This window comes from Grammomys surdaster, unplaced genomic scaffold, assembly GCF_004785775.1.
Source record: "Grammomys surdaster isolate TR1022 unplaced genomic scaffold, NIH_TR_1.0 202, whole genome shotgun sequence".
NCBI lineage: Eukaryota > Metazoa > Chordata > Mammalia > Rodentia > Muridae > Grammomys > Grammomys surdaster.
In genome coordinates, this window is record NW_021604647.1 from 501,209 (window position 1) to 516,239 (window position 15,031).

General features: G+C 45.1%; 2 long non-coding RNA genes across 3 annotated transcripts; both read left to right on the forward strand.

Moving 5' to 3' along the window:
- Window positions 1-6,819: 6,819 nt before the first annotated feature.
- On the forward strand, window positions 6,820-11,869 carry LOC114623825. 2 transcript variants are annotated; one of them, XR_003711833.1, is made up of 2 exons: window positions 6,820-6,865; window positions 10,452-11,869. It is a non-coding gene; the product is annotated as an uncharacterized LOC114623825 (long non-coding RNA). The 2 variants fall into 2 exon arrangements; XR_003711832.1 differs by lacking the exon at window positions 6,820-6,865 and adding an exon at window positions 9,488-9,529.
- A 225-nt stretch (window positions 11,870-12,094) lies between these two features.
- LOC114623848 lies at window positions 12,095-14,799 on the forward strand. Its single transcript, XR_003711835.1, has 3 exons — window positions 12,095-12,233; window positions 14,271-14,331; window positions 14,689-14,799. It is a non-coding gene; the product is annotated as an uncharacterized LOC114623848 (long non-coding RNA).
- Window positions 14,800-15,031: the final 232 nt, after the last annotated feature.

Below are 15,031 nucleotides of genomic sequence, written 5' to 3' on the forward strand. Positions count from 1 at the left end.
TGAACTAGGTGGAACCAAGCTGAGAACCAAGCTGAGAACCAAGCTGGGAACTGCAGTGACAGGGCAAGGCCGAAGTAACAGGGCAGGACCACATTCTTGAGAAAGATAAGCATACAGAGAGTTTTCACCTGACCCTGACTCATGTAGGTTGGGTTCCTTTGGAATGTTCCACTATTTTTATGTTATGCCACCCTAACAACCCCTCACCCCCTCCTCATTCCTTGGTTTGTGGTTTTTCCCCTTAAAAACCCCTCTCAAACTGGCTGTTGGGGTCAATTCAGCTCCTGTGTGGGCATACGAATTGACCAGCAGCTAACTGTCACATGCCCTAATAAACCTCACTATGGCTCTGGTACATGGTGTCTCGAGCAGATTACTGAGTGGTCGCAACTTTCTGAGACTTGAGTGAGGGTCTCCCCTCTGCGGAGGTCTTCAATATCAGGCTAGAACCTAGTGACATCACATTTAGGCAACCCCCACATCATTGCCAAGGCAACTGCCGTACACTCCCAGAATCTACCTGGCACCTCACCTTTACCTGGGAGCGGCATATAAAACAGGCAGAACTCCCTGACCTCCCTCCCCCCCTTTTCCTCTGCCATCTTCTCTTATTTCTTTCCCCTCACCTTTGTCCTCTGCCCTGAATACTCCCCTCCTTTGAACCGTTTGGTCTGGTGTTGTCTGTTCTAAGCTGTCTGTCTAACAGGGATCACATCTGTTAGTATACTGTAGTGCAAATGTCAAAATTTGTAAAATTTTAAACTTTTCAATGTAGGACTTTCGGGTCTTGGTTTGAACTTAAAATTGAAAGAATCCCACTGTCCCAGGACACATCCCAGGAGGGGCACATTCCTTAGAGGACACTTGCTGGATTAACATTCAGAGGAAGTAGGGAGAGGCTGATTAACATTCCTCAGACCAGGAGGGAGGGAACCCACCTGCAGGTAAGGAAGGCCCAGAGTGCCTAGACAGACAAGGGAGGTCCTTGCCACCTCATTCCCCAAAGACCAATCAGTTTAAAAGTCACCCTGTTCTGCCAATCACATTGTGCCTAGTCACTGTTTCTCTATTCTACCCCTTAAACTGTATAAAAACTATTCTTAGCTCCAACTCGGGGTTCTCTTCTTGCTTGCATGTGAGAGAACCCCAGTATACTGGAACCATTAAACCTCATGTTAATTACAGCGAGTCCAGTCCTTGAGTTTCTGTGGGAGCGTGTCCCCTGGTTCTGGATCTTAGAATCCAACAATGTCTCAGGAGAGTTTCAACACTATGGTTTCCTGGAAGTCCTGCTACCAAAGACTAACAACATGAAAGTGGGCCAGGTTCTCATGGACTAGGCACAGATATGTCTTTGCCCTTGTGTGAGACACCATGTGCTTGGCATTTGTGAGCTTGGGGAATCAGTGCTCAAGGGGAGCAAACTACTGAAGACCTCATTTTTGAGCTGAGTGGGGCAGCACCCTGCTGCATCTGATAGCCATTAATTCAGTGATTTTATTTTTATACTTTTTTGTCAAGTTTTTAATACAATTGTATATAAATTCAATTAGAACAGATGAAGAGCGTGAAGGAAAGAAGAGATGATAATAAATGCAAGAGAAGCCTGTTGAGAAATATGAAAAGAACTAGTTCATATTTTTGGTTAAAAAGAGAATAGTTTAGGTAAGGATGGGTTTTGTAAAGCCATGTCACAGAAGGTCTTAGTAAGTTATACAAGGTTTGTAGAGGATGGGCCTTGAGGGTAATACATTTTTGAAGGTGAAAAGGTTTTGAATCTGTAAAGTTATACTGTCACAGTAACATAACAATTATATCAAAAGAACAAGGATGAATAATCAATTATTTTTGCTAACTTTGCTAGCTTTAACCACTTGTTTTATCTAAAAGTTACACAGAAATTAAGATTATATGACAGCTGGGCAGTAATGGTGCACACCTTTAATCCCAGCACTTAGAAGGCAGAGGCAAGAGGATCTCTGTGAGTTCAAGGCCAGCCTACAGAGCGAGTTCCAGGACAGCCAGGACTACCCAGAGAAACCCTGCCTGGAAAAACAAAGCAAAAAATAGAATTTTCATAAAATGAAAATTACATGACTGGTATATATCCTTCTGGGTATTCAACAGCAAAGCCCAGGGACACACAGTACAAGGATAGGAAGGTCAAAAGAGGGAAGCCAATACTTTGGTGTTTGTCATGCAAAGCCAGCCAGGACCCAGAGAACAATGATACCTCTCTGATAAAGAGGTTACATCCTCTACATCCTCATGCTCAGGGGAAGCCACAAAGGCTCCAGATATTTGACTCTCCTTGTTGTGGTAGGATGAATGACATGTGTCCCCAACAGTCTCAGCCATTTGAACATGTGGTCCCCATTTGGAGACATCATTTGGGGAGGTGCAGCTCTGCCACTGATGACAGGCTTTGAGTAAAACTCTGCTTTGTGCTTATGGTAAAGGATTTGAGTTCGTAGCTTCTTGCTGTGACAACGAGTTACACATCCTACCCACTCTGGAACTGTTAGCCAAGTAAACTCTAGCTTCCTTAAGTTATCTTGTCATGATGTTCTATAACAGCAATAGAGAAGTAACTAATGACACTCCTACCTGTCCTGTGAGACAGTCACTTGGGGCCCTCAGGCTACATGTGTGATGACAAGTTTTCTCTGTGTGGGGGTCTAAATCATTGCTAAGCAGGTGTGGGTGTGTATGATTCATCTCATTATAAACAAAAAGATGGTAAATAAGAAAACAAATCTCAGGCAGGAGGCCTTCTGACCTGGGAACCATCCTGGCAGGCGTGACAGAAATCAATATAGCAGAGAACCTGGACCACTAATAGTAGTGGCCCACCTTGGTGTGGCGGGGTGGGGTGCCCCCTTCCAGATGCCGCTATAGGGAATGTGACTTATTATCTTAGAACCAGTCATACCATGACTGGCTTTATAGAAAATACAGATTAAGGTAATGGTGGCTACGTCATCTCCGAAGCATTGAGAGACATTATAAAAAGTTTACATATTAAACTGGGACCATCCATCATCTGCCTTGGCACTCTCCCTTCTCAGGCAAAGCTGAAGGGGGAACCAGCCTTCTCCACGGCTGAGTATTTCAAGCACTGAGCTACATCTAGATACAGCATGGCCTTGGACCAAATGTTTACCTACAATGCTGCTCAGAACCCTTACTGTCCCTCAAGAGCACCTAGGGCTGTTACCCTATGAAATGCTGCATATGCTGCCATGCCTGACAAGGGCCATTGATCTTTCCGTTTGTAGTGGTCTGAAAAGGAATGACTCACCAGGGAACAGAACTCTGCCAAAATTAGAAAGATTAGTAAGTGTGGCCTTGTTGGAGAAAGTGTGTCACTGGGGTTAGGCTTTGAGGTTTCAAAAGCCCATACCAAGTCCACACTCTCTCTCTCCCTCTCTCCATCCCACCCCCTCCCCTTTCTCACCCCCTCCCTCTTCTTCTCTCTCTGCTTGTGGAACAGGATGTAGCTCAGCTCCTTCTTCAGCACCACACTTGCCCGGCACCATGCTCTCTACCATGAGAATGAATCAAGCATTTGAAACTGTAAGCAAGTCCTATCTCAATGCATTCCTTATAAGTGTTGCCTTGGTCACAGCATCTCTTCACAGCAATAGAACGGTGACTGAGACATCATCTATGAAATGCTGTATTGATTGTCATGCCTGGCAAGGGTCATCGACCTTCCTGTCATGGAAGCTAATGATCAGTTTCTCAGAGGTTCCATGTGGCCTCTCTTCCACTTGCTTTCTCTTAGGTTACAAGACCTCTCTCACCCACCCAGACCACCACTCAAGTCGCCAACCCATTCTTTACAGCTTGAGGACCAAATGTTAATAAAAGACTGGAAAGAGAATTGAAAAGGACCAGGGCTCCTCATCAGGGCACCATCGAGAGGGCTCTTCACAGACTGTCTCATCCAATGAGATATTTGAAAAATCACACGTAAGGGATCCTTTTCTGACTTTATAGAATGCCAGTTTAAAACAATAAAGAGGGGTCTCCACCCTCACTGTGGTGCGAGAAGTCAGGGTTATGGCAGGATGTTGTGTGAGCCCATGCATACAACAATTAGTCCAACAACCAATGAGAGCTGCAGTAACTAGCACAGTTCCTGCCACCATCTATGTCCCACACTTCAAAGCAGGAAACTCAGACTACACTAAGTAAATTTAAAGAATGAGAAGATACTGTGACCAGGGAAACTGTGGGGGCTTAAATGAAATGTCTTGTCCTTTCTATCCAAGTTTTAAAAGAGCTAAAAGAAATCCCACTTTTAAAGAAATCTTTTTTACAAACCCCACCTGCAAAAATCCCTGCCCCAGTCAGTATTTCTCAGGATCAAAGTACTTTGCTTCTAACTGCATTGCTCTCCGTTAGCTGGTCATGTGAGGGAGTGTGTGTGTGTGTGTGTGTGTGTGTGTGTGTGTGTGTGTGTAGGGGACCATGTAAGAGTTTGGGTGTGTGTGTGGGGGTCATGTAAGAGTGCAGGGGTGTGTGTGTGTTTGTGTGTGTGTGTGTGTGTGTGAGGGTCATGTAAGAGTGCAGGTGTGTGTGTGGGGTCATGTAAGAGTGCAGGTGTGTGTGTGAGTCATGTAAGAGTTTGGGTGTGTGTGTGTGTGGGTCATGTAAGAGTGCAGGGGTGTGTGTGTGTGTGTGTGTGTGAGGGTCATGTAAGAGTGCAGGTATGTGTGTGAGTCATGTAAGAGTGCAGGGGTGTGTGTGGGGTCATGTAAGAGTGTGTATGTATGGGGAGTCATGTAAGAGTGCAGGGGTGTGTGTGGGGTCATGTAAGAGTGTGTATGTATGGGGGTCATGTAAGAGTGCAGGTGTGTGGGGGGGTACATAAGAGTGTGGGTGTGCGGGTGTGTGTGGGAGATCAAGTTCTGAGCACTCAGAGTATAGTGCAGGACCCCTTTGTGTTAAGAATAATGCTTGCTCAATTTGGCTTGGATACGTATCCTTCCTTCTGCGGAGAAATTTTCTCCTTGAAATACTTTGGATTGTGTGGTCATTTCTCCTGAGACTCCCAGACCCATTTCTAAAACCTGACTTCCTGGGAAAGGTTCTAAGCTTCTGCATCAACCATGCCCCTCTGGGAATGCGGTACTACCAGGACAGAGTCTACAGGTCTGCCTGAACCTTGTTCCTCCTGCTACCTTAATCATCTCAAGGGACTGTCGTGTTACAGGATCTCCATTGCTGACCTTGTCTGTGGACCCAAAGCCTTTCCCTGACCAGCAGCCTCATCATTAATTACTAGCCTGCCTTTAAAGCAAGGAGCAAGAGGTAGATCCTCTTCCTGTGGCTTCGAGCCCCCGGTGCTGCCACCTGCCACCTGCTACATCTAGGTCTGGTATGGAGAGGACAACAGTCACAGCAGTGTCACTTCCAACTCTCTCTTGTGGAAATTGCATCTTTTCATTCCCTTTGGACATGGTTCCTAGATGAGACTCCTGTCCCCTCACAGCCTTCACTGGTTTGTTGTTTTGGTTTGGTTTGGTTTTTTTGTGCCCTGAACAAAACACTCTGTGTGTCATGAAAGGCGCAGCAAGACATCCTCTCGGGCAGAGCATAGGTGCTTGCTTCCTTTACCAGGAGGAAGGTAGGCTGCACTGCAAGGCGGACAGCAAGACACACAGCCCCAAAACAGGAGCATCCCCACTTACACAGCCCTGCCAGACAGAACTTGGAATACATTCTAGGTTGCTTGCAAGTGTCAAGATGTTTATGGCAATGCAAATGTAAAGTGAAGCCAAGTGCTGGTCCAGGGCTCTCTCAGATAGTGAGGTTGTACACCAATAGAATTATGATTACTTTGTTGGTATCAATATTTTCACACCAAAAGAAAAAGAGGAGGATGTTAGGACAAGATAGGAAGAGAAAATTTTGGGGACCTGGGACTGGGGCGAAGGCCCCACCCTGGAGTCTGGCTGAAGCCCCTTTCCAAGTGAGAACTAAGGGTCCCAGCACAGATGACACTTGCTGTGAAGACTCCAGCAAGGACACTCCTTCTGTTTTATATAGATCCCTTAGGTTCCTTTAACATAGAACAAAACCAAGCTTGCCGACTTGTCTGTGGACCCAAAGCCTCACCCCATTACTGACAATCTCAACAAGACAGCTACATTTGTTTACAGGGAAGATGCCCACTTCCCAAATCCTTATTGTGTAGACTTTAACCTTATCAATTGTAATCCCATCATGGGCTCTCAGGAACCACCCTGCATCCTCAGTTAGAGCCTTAGTTACCCTTTTGAAGGTTATTGTAAGACAAAGACATTGATTCCCTCAGACGCTCAGGCCTGTGCTCTCAGGTGCACCTCACTTTCTTCTGAGCACCATCCCTTTCTCAACCCTTATGCCTGAGTTTATATTAAAGTCTCCATTAAACCTGGACACTGTCTTGTAATGGCTAGTCCTGAAATTCTTTTCTGAATCAAAGCCGCAGACTCTAGTTTGGCTTGAGCAGAGGTCCCCAAAAGATTAGGGGCTCTCCTTAGTGCTATCAGTGCTGCAGCGCTGCAGTGGGGCTGGGCCTTTTCTTCTGTTTCCTACACTGCCAACAGGACTGCTTGACCTCATTTTCCTGCTTGAGATGCTCTTCCCTGTGCACATGCCCTAAGCTGTAGCAAGATAATTTTCTGCTACATTATATTTTCAATAAACCTTGGTAATTTGGGAGGAGCTAAGAGTGGGAAGAGTTAAGAGTGGGAGGAGCTAAGAGTGAGAGGAGAAGGAAGAGAAGGAGAAAGAGGAAGAGAGGGGAAGCAACCATGGAGGAAGATGGACGGGTCGAAAGCAGTCCTGGGTAACGATTTATATATATCTAAAGGTTAGATATTGGGTAACAATTCTAATTGTGTGGGCATCTTGTTAACTGAGCGTTTCCAAATATATAAATCCTTTGGATAATCTTTAGCATTAAGACTCTCGTTTCTACTGGGTACCTCGGCCATATCGGGAATTGTCTGGGCTCAGCTGAGCCTTGTTGGGGCAGCATGGTGGATTGACAGAGCCAGCTGCCACACTGGGTCTGGTGGGTCTAACTGCAGAATACTTGGCCTCTGGACCATGTGCAGAACATGGTGGCAGGAGCTAAGCAGAACCACCCTGCCAGTTAGATACCCAGTCAGCGCCACGGCTTTTTAAAAATTTCACCCGTTACAAGAGGCACATTAACTTCTGCACAAATTCACTAGCACTTTAAGACTATTCATCTGAGAACTATAGTTGTATTTTTATTTTCTTAAAAAAATTAGTGAGTAGTGCTGAAATAAGTCACATGACTCCAGCGCAGGAATTTTGAAGAAAGAAACTGCTTGCAGGCAGGTTTCCTGCTGTGAGAAATTGCGGGCTGCTCTGAGTCAGAGAGCCAAATGAATAAGCCTCCATTTTGGAGCAGTTACTGATGTAACTGTATCTACAATATAGGGATTATTTGCTTTTAAGAAAGATTTAGAAACAGTCTTGTCCGGTTCATGTGGGGTATCTAGCCTGCAGTTTGGAACAAAGATAGGTAAGGAAAATTTGTCTATTGCTCTAGGAAGAGGCCTACAGACTGACAATATAACATAGTTGGCTGCTCTGAGTCAGAAAGTCAAATGAATAAGCCTCCAGTTTTGGGATGAATACTGATTCAACTGAATTTACAATATAGGGATTATTTGCTTTTAGGAAAGACTTTGTAAACAGATTTGTCCGATTCACGTGGAGAATTTTGCCCATGGTTCAGAACTAGGATAGAGAAAATTAGTCACAGACTCCAGGTAGAGAGTACAGTGTATAAATACAGACTGCTCTAGGCAGAGAGCCAAATATAGAGAGGTGTGAATCAGTTGTATTAAGATGGTATAAAGTTATATTGCTTTAATATGCCTCACAGGAATATTAATTGCCCCACAGGAATTCTGGGTTCATTTCCTGCTTGGCAAAATAGGAAAGGTCTAAAAATAGGCACATACAGTACTTTAGTTACTTCATTTGTTTTAGATTGATTTAATTTTCAAAATGGGTGTGATTTTCAGTTTTGTAGTTATATTTTTCCTCTAGAAAAAAGGTCAAGATAAAGGTTTTTCTGGTTACCTGCTCAAGGATATGCTGATTTGGGAAAAAGGTTCTGTCAGTGTGTTTTTGGAAGAGGTCGTTAAGGTAGTTACACCTTCCAGAATTATGTGGATCAGACATGACAGATGTAGACCTCCAGAAGACTAGATTCCAGAGAATCAAACACATTATCTTGATACTAAAATTTGTCTTTAGATTTGTATATTATACAATATATAATATATAGAATATACAGCCTTGGTGAATGAATCTCCTCGTCAGAACATGCTGAACTGACCTGCTTAAACTCCTGATGTCCTGGACTTCCAGCTGGATCCAGTTAAGACACCGACATCAGAGGCTTATCAATTTATCCTCTCCTTCTCCCACCCCTATTCAAATATCTCAACACCGAAATTCAGATTGAAGTAGTTAATGAAGAGTTGGCATCCCAGTTCCCTGGGCTTGGGGGCAGTCATTATTAGATTGTTTTTCTACAGATTTTAGTAGTGGTTTTTATTGGAACAGGGAGGAATAGCTAGAATTGATTGTATAGCCATATCTATTGGTAGAAATTTATATAATTGTTACTAACCTGAAGACATAATTTCTTAGATGGTACTAAATTTATTTTGATACAAATTCAAGGGTTTTATTGATATAATTTTTTCTATTAATTCAAAATTTTGTGGGTACAAGGCTTAGACCTAGTTCTTCTTTAACTTCTTAAAAACTGATTTGAGATGGTTAGCCTGTGAGTTAAGGGTCTATAGCAAATTCATGGCTCTGAGTTTATTGTTAGGGTGTTTTCTAGATTTTAATTAGAAATAGCTGAGAGTAATTAATGGACAAAAGTCCAGATTGCTTTACATAGATAGTTGGTTTTCAAAAACATCAGAAGTCCACAGAATTGACGGTAGAGACATCTCTTTATTAAAGATCATTTGATTAGAGACCTGTCTGCTCCTGACAGCTTCCCTTTCTTGGATTCTAAGAAGAGGCTGAGCATCTTTGGAGTTACTCCAGTCGTGGTGAGACTGCCACTAGGCAAATTGCCTCTTTTCATCTACAGACAAATACTGTCCAGCAATACGACACATTATGTGGAATAGTTGACTGATAATCTCTGCCTAGACAAGGAAATCAGCCCTTAGAAATTCTGCATTACTAGATCTGTCAGATGATCCTGGGCTAGAAGGCTGAAGATCAGATGCTCCTACATTTTTGAAGTTAAGGGACTGTCCAGGTAATCAGCGGTCTATATAAAATTGGCTAAGTTTTGGAAGCTATGCTTTGTGCTTCCCATATCTTCAGTTAATTCAGTCATTCTGTATTTCTGACAGGGTTGAAGACTTACAGTCTCTTAGCCAACCCAGGCTATTTACTTTGAGAGAACAGATTTGAGAAGATGGTTTTCAGCTGACATTGATTCTAAAGCCAGGATATAAGCCAGGTAAAGAACTATAGTCTTTTAAGTTAGGATAGATGACAATAGTCTTTTTATTGATAATATATTGGACTGGGTATTAGGTCTATCCTGTACCTTACAATAACAACATGACAATAGTTGTGCTCAATTTATATCTGAGATAAAAGTCTTTCAATTGGACAGAAAGAGGGAAAGTTGTTTTTTTTTATTCTAACATGAAGGGTGATATGTAACAAGATCATTTTCTGCTACATTATATTTTCAATAAACCTCAGTAATTTGGGAAGAGCTAAGAGTGGGAGGAGAAGGAAGAGAAGGAGGAAGAGGAAGAGAGGGGAAGCAACCATGGAGGAAGATGGACGGGTCGAAAGCAGTCCTGGGTAACGATTTATATATATCTAAAGGTTAGATACTGGGTAACAATTCTAATTGTGTGGGCATCTTGTTAACTGAGCGTTTCCAAATATATAAATCTATTGGATAATCTTTAGCATTAAGACTCTCATTTCTAGCTGGGTGGTGGTGGCGCACGCCTTTAATCCCAGCACTTGGGAGGCAGAGGCAGGCGGATTTCTGAGTTTGAGGCCAGCCTGGTCTACAGAGTGAGTTCCAGGACAGCCAGAGCTAAACAGAGAAACCCTGTCTCGGAAAAAAAAAAAAAAGACTCTCATTTCTACCAGGTACTGCGGGCATATTGGGAATGGTCTGGGCTCAGCTAAGCCTTGTGGGGGCAGAGCCTTGTGGGGGCAGCATGGTGGATTGGCAGAGCCAGTTGCCATGCTAGCATCTTGTGGTGTCAGGGCCAGCGCTTCTAGCTAGCTGGAGCTGCAGTCTGAGGGAAAACAGTGGGAACATGGCGGCTGCCTGGTAACAAGCCGGACTGGGCACCAATTATTAAATAACTCCCTTTACACTAAGCCCTGCTTTCTGTATTGCTTTCCCCCAGTGCTTGAAGAATCTATTCTGACTAAATGACTAAAATGAGAGCTACAAAACTGAGGTCCTAAGAATGTAGGACAACTCAACAGTGCTTTTCAGCGGGAGGCAAGCTTGGGCTGAATTTGGACCTAAGAAAGAGGAAGATGTAGAAAGTGGAAGGACGCCTGTGACAGGGACCGCCACCTGAGCCTAGCCATGGCCACTGCAGTTACACTTCACTCCTTCCTGACAGGAATGAGCCGTGGCTGGAATCTCTGCAGAGTGCATTCGTCTTCTGAGATGTCCAAGGAGGTGTGGCTACTCCCTGCTCCATTTCTTCTTCAGCTACAGTGAGATGCCAGACCTTTGGGGAATTTGGTGGGAGGCAGCATAGGAGTCTGGTTTCTATTCCTCACATCTAGACTGCAACAACAGATGTTGGAGCACAGGATCAGGAAAGAGAGCACTCCAAGGCCTGGTTTTCCTGAAGCCAGGATGGGATCAAGTCCCTATTGTTCACCTGCTCTTGGAAGTCCCTTGCAAACCAGCCCTAATGTAGAAGCTGTTAACCATGGTTGCTCTGTCCAGAACCACATTTAAACCGAAGGCCACATGATAATGACTGCACTAGCACAGTTGCAGAACATTGCTGATCGTAGAGAAGACAGGCACCGTGGACCCCAGTGCCAGGCAGCACACTTCATTCACAAAGAGATAGGACTGGCCTCATACTCCCAGTGGTCCTTGCTGTTCCTGTCTGGCCATCTTGACAGCATCTTCGGCATGTGTTAAGACTGTTAATCCCAAACCCAATGTTCTGTTCACAGACAGAGGGATCTTGGTCCTAGACACTCCGATTAGTGCAGGATCTGTGTCTTCTTGAGCTTCTCATCCTGGTGCTCTGCCTTGTGTAGCTTGTCCCTGTGGGTTTCTCATTAATGTTCTCCTTGACTGTGTATCTCTCAGGCATGTGAAGGCTCTCTCCTTGCCCTGTCCAATGTACTAGGTCACACCTGTATATGTACATGCCCAGCTCCAACACAGGGACAGGGAACAGGAGGGTGGGATCCCAGTAACCTGGTCCTCCATCTCCCTCTCCTTGGATGTGATGATAGTGTGCTTGCAGGAGTCTTCCCATCCCCTCTGTCTAATTTACTGCTTGCTTTCCTCTGGACCTTGCTTTTCCTCTGGTGTTGACTTTATTTCAACACCCCAGGGCTTCACAGAGTACATGCACCCAGGAAACACCCATTGATGTGTGACCCCCATCTAGTAACCAGCTCTTCTACAAGGAAAGCCCCAGAACAGAGAGTTCTGTTTTCCTCATCTTCAGATACTAGAGGTCTGTGCTATCTAGTGTGGCCAGTTCTTAAATGTGCTTTATTAATTAATGTGCTTCATTAAGCAATTAAATGCCCAATTAATAAAAATTAAATTAAAATCTGATCCTTGGCCATGCTTGCTCCATCTTAAATGTCCCAAAGAACCATATCCCACTGACAATTAAGAAGACATTCTCTGCTTGGGGGACCTGCTGGTGTCACTGCACAGCTTCTGTATGGCTTGCTTTCCAGACTTGCCTAACTGAAGTCTGTCTACCACAGTGGAATGACTGAGTTGGAGCTGTAATGAGCCAGTGGAGATGACGAAGTGAGGCTGCACAGGGCTTGCTTTGGCTCCGCTACCTCATCTGAAGTTTGCAACTGTTTGAAGTATCTTGTTAAAGACCTCTGAATGGACAGACCTGGAGACAGTGTGAACCAGAGAGAGTCCCAAAGAAGAAGTCAGGGACTGATCTTAACTGGTGCAGGTAAAGAAGTATCAGTCAATATTGACTGTTGTAGGTATGAGCCCAGAAAGGGACTTCATGGAGCACCTCAACTCCAAGATGAGAAAAGATTCTCAGGCAAGTAATAGCTCTCTAGGAAGGGACCAGAGGAAGATAGTATCAACAGCAGTCAGGCCATTCCCAAAAGAGCTTCCAAGACTGAGTATTACCGAGTATTAAACCGGGAAGAAAAAGAGCATGTATGTGAGTGTGCTTGTCATCTGCACAGTCCAGTAGCATGCTAGTAAGAGTTCTGTGCCTCTGGCGTTAGGAGCGCTGGCGGTATAGCTATCATCCCTTGCTCTGGGATTTAAAGATACTTTTCCCACCTTTGCTACAGCAAACATCAAATCCTTGAGTCATGTTGGTACCTCCTCCTGGGAACTTGGCACAAGAGATGTGCAGCTAGGTTTGGGGTCTTGACCCATGAGAGAAATCTGATGGGACAGGATTTGTTCATGGGCACAAAACTAGAACCTACTGACAGCTTCCTTTGCATATGCCAAGTGAGGGTGAGAAGCTGACCCTCTCTCTCTCTTTCCAATTTCAACCCTTCTGGGTTACAGGGCACTGCCAGGTTGACACTGATATTGGTGAATTGTCAAGTGTTGTTGTTTGAATTCACTGAAGAGCTGGCTTTGGAAATCAAGGAGACTCCCTCATTTCAGACTCAAGCATGTTTGCCTCAAATTGTCTTCCAAAGTCCTTTGGGCATTGTCTGGGTCACTGACCTCCCTAACTCTGTAACAGGAAAGAGGTCAGCAAAACAGCCCCAAAAGAAACACACTGTGCCCTTGAGAATAGCAAGAAGGTGAACTCTTTCCAACAGAGTTTACTATTGTTGGAAACCCATGATATAAAAGTACCTGCAATGGAAAAGAGAGGTGGAAGCCCCACGCAGAAAGCCCAGCCAATGGGAAGCCCAATCACGGGAAGCTCAACCATGGCAAGCACAGCCTGGAGAAAAAGTTCAGTCAGGAATGTCAGATGATGCCTCAACTTCACAAATTCATTTCCCCTGGGTGTTTTGAGCATCCTGTCCACTTCCTGTTATCTTTTCCTTTGGTTTACTATATACTTCATAAACTCATTCTCAGGATTACAGAGAAATGAAGAGACAAGACAGTCTCCCTTGAGATTGCTGTGTGTGCCTCAGAATCATAGGGCAATGAGGAAGAAGCTTGTCCTGAGCTCATGTTGGCTTCTACCACTTACTCAACATTATCTCAACTTGTTTATGTGTCCATCTTGCCAAGAACCCCTATGGCCAGGCAGGATCCTGAAGGTGTGGGAAGGGGCTCCTGGGTTGGTTGTATTGAGTCCTTGATTTCACCTCCTGGAATTGGCCAGACCTGAGGGAACTTCAGGAAGCAGCAGCAGGTTGTTTCTGGTCCTCTGAGACCTATTGCACATTGCTAATGGGCTCCCGAGTTCCATTCATTCAGTTACACTTCCCTTCCAGTCCACTTGGGGAACAGTGTGAACCCCAGCAGGTCCCTGTGACAGGATAGTTTCCTGCTACATTGTATTTGCAGTAAAGCTCAGTGATTGGGCAGTAGAAGACATGGGTGGAGCTAAGAGTAGGAAGGAGGAAAGGAAGAGGAGAAGGGAGAGAGCTAGCAACCATGGAGGAAGACTGATAGATTGGAAGCAGTCCTGGGTAACAGTTTATATCTAAAGGTTAGATATTGGGTAACAATTCTAATTGTGTGGGCATCTTGTTATTTGAGCATTTCCAAATATATAAATCCATTGGATAATCTTTAAGTTTTAAGAGTCTTCATTCTACCGGGTACCACCAGCATGGCAGATATTATCAGGGGCTCAGCCAAGCTTTGTGGGGGCAGCATGGTGGATTGGCAGAGCCAGCCGCTAGGCTGGCGTCTCGTGAGTCTAGGGCAGGTGGGAGTGACCTCTGGCTGCTTCTGGTACAGAACGGTGGCGGGAGCTAAGCAGAGCCGCCCTTGCCAATTAGATAGCTGGCCGCACCGCAGCTTTTCAAAATATCTCCTGTTTCAGGTCCCCACCGGTACACAGAAAGTGACTTTGTGAACAGTGAAGAAAGAGCAACAACCTGAATGTAATTTGCCTCCGCCCCCTCCCCCGCCCCCTTGCCCCTTGGCCACCTGTTCCAGTCACAGCCCCTCCCCCCTTTGCACTTTCATGAGTCTACTTGTAAAGCTCTCGTGCACATAGCAAAGGTCCTTGGGACCTCGCTGACTAAAAAGGTCTCCCTCCAGAGCCTCCTTCTTAAGACTTTCATATTACTGAATAATGGCGCTGAGCAATCCTGAGAACCAGGCCGTGGATTGCACCAGTTGGGCTTCCCTCGGCTTCCCTGTGCCCCGCCCTCCGCCCTCCGCCCTCCGCCCTTCTCCCAACTCTCCTGCCCTGGGACTCTGGACGTTCATCATTATTTTCTTTTTTGAATCCACAGAGGGCAGTGAAGACATCAATGGACATGAATAAAAGGGAAAGCTGTGTAAGGAAAGGAAACGGTAAAGCCAGGAAGTATATCCCTTCCACTGCGGTGGGTGGTATCCTTAACCACCTCTTCTAAGGCCACTTGGGAAAATCAGAGTGAAGGGCGGCACCAAGCTCCCTTTCATGCAGGCTGCCCACTTTCATGCAGGCTGCCCACTTGCTCCAAGATGGCAATTTCTATGGGTGCTAAGCAGATTCCGGTACCCAGTGAGGGATACTGTAGCATCCAAGACAGCTGGGATGTCCCTAAGCCCTGAGAGTCCTCACCTTCAGTGCAGTCTTATGTGTCTCTGGGG